Genomic DNA, 2,111 nt, shown 5'->3' on the forward strand with positions numbered 1-2,111 from the left:
CCCTTCGTCAACACTGAGCGAGAGCGAAGGAGAGAAATGGAAATGGGGGACACCACCGGACGCAACTCCTCCCCGGACTTCCTTCACACTGGATATACCCCACTTCCGAGCTCGACCCGGGGGTACTTACTAAATTCCCTCTCTCGGGGTATTTATCGGTTCATTTCCCTCTGGGTGTTTATTGGGTTATTTCTCTCTCTCTCTCTCTGGGTGTTTATTGGGTTATTTCTCTCTCTCTCTCTGGGTGTTTATTGGGTTATTTCTCTCTCTCTCTGGGTGTTTATTGGGTTATTTCTCTCTCTCTCTCTCTGGGTATTTATTGGGTTATTTCTCTCTCTCTCTCTGGGTGTTTATTGGGTTATTTCTCTCTCTCTCTCTGGGTATTTATTGGGTTATTTCTCTCTCTCTCTCTGGGTATTTATTGGGTTATTTCTCTCTCTCTCTCTGGGTGTTTATTGGGTTATTTCTCTCTCTCTCTCTCTGGGTGTTTATTGGGTTATTTCTCTCTCTCTCTCTGGGTGTTTATTGGGTTATTTCTCTCTCTCTCTGGGTATTTATTGGGTTATTTCTCTCTCTCTCTCTGGGTATTTATTGGGTCATTTCTCTCTCTCTCTCTGGGTATTTATTGGGTTATTTCTCTCTCTCTCTCTGGGTGTTTATTGGGTTATTTCTCTCTCTCTCTCTCTGGGTGTTTATTGGGTTATTTCTCTCTCTCTCTCTCTGGGTGTTTATTGGGTTATTTCTCTCTCTCTCTCTCTGGGTGTTTATTGGGTTATTTCTCTCTCTCTCTCTCTGGGTGTTTATTGGGTTATTTCTCTCTCTCTCTCTCTGGGTGTTTATTGGGTTATTTCTCTCTCTCTCTCTCTGGGTGTTTATTGGATTATTTCTCTCTCTCTCTCTCTGGGTGTTTATTGGGTTATTTCTCTCTCTCTCTCTCTGGGTGTTTATTGGGTTATTTCTCTCTCTCTCTCTCTGGGTGTTTATTGGGTTATTTCTCTCTCTCTCTCTCTCTGGGTATTTATTGGGTTATTTCTCTCTCTCTCTCTGGGTATTTATTGGGTTATTTCTCTCTCTCTCTCTGGGTATTTATTGGGTTATTTCTCTCTCTCTGGGTATTTATTGGGTTATTTCTCTCTCTCTCTGGGTATTTATTGGGTTATCTCTCTCCCTCTCTCTCTGGGTATTTATTGGGTTATTTCTCTCTCTCTCTCTGGGTGTTTATTGGGTTATTTCTCTCTCTCTCTCTCTGGGTGTTTATTGGGTTATTTCTCTCTCTCTCTCTCTCTGGGTATTTATTGGGTTATTTCTCTCTCTCTCTCTCTGGGTATTTATTGGGTTATTTCTCTCTCTCTCTCTGGGTATTTATTGGGTTATTTCTCTCTCTCTCTCTGGGTGTTTATTGGGTTATTTCTCTCTCTCTCTCTCTGGGTGTTTATTGGGTTATTTCTCTCTCTCTCTCTGGGTGTTTATTGGGTGATTTCTCTCTCTCTCTCTGGGTATTTATTGGGTTATTTCTCTCTCTCTCTCTGGGTATTTATTGGGTTATTTCTCTCTCTCTCTCTGGGTATTTATTGGGTTATTTCTCTCTCTCTCTCTGGGTATTTATTGGGTTATTTCTCTCTCTCTCTGGGTATTTATTGGGTTATTTCTCTCTCTCTCTCTGGGTATTTATTGGGTTATTTCTCTCTCTCTCTCTGGGTGTTTATTGGGTTATTTCTCTCTCTCTGGGTATTTATTGGGTTATTTCTCTCTCTCTCTCTGGGTGTTTATTGGGTTATTTCTCTCTCTCTCTCTCTGGGTGTTTATTGGGTTATTTCTCTCTCTCTCTCTCTCTGGGTATTTATTGGGTTATTTCTCTCTCTCTCTCTGGGTATTTATTGGGTTATTTCTCTCTCTCTCTCTGGGTGTTTATTGGGTTATTTCTCTCTCTCTCTCTCTCTGGGTATTTATTGGGTTATTTCTCTCTCTCTCTCTCTGGGTGTTTATTGGGTTATTTCTCTCTCTCTCTCTGGGTATTTATTGGGTTATTTCTCTCTCTCTCTCTGGGTATTTATTGGGTTATTTCTCTCTCTCTCTCTGGGTATTTATTGGGTTATTTCTCTCTCTCTCTC

This window comes from Mustelus asterias, unplaced genomic scaffold (genome assembly GCF_964213995.1).
Source record: "Mustelus asterias unplaced genomic scaffold, sMusAst1.hap1.1 HAP1_SCAFFOLD_1370, whole genome shotgun sequence".
Classification (NCBI taxonomy): Eukaryota; Metazoa; Chordata; class Chondrichthyes; order Carcharhiniformes; family Triakidae; genus Mustelus; species Mustelus asterias.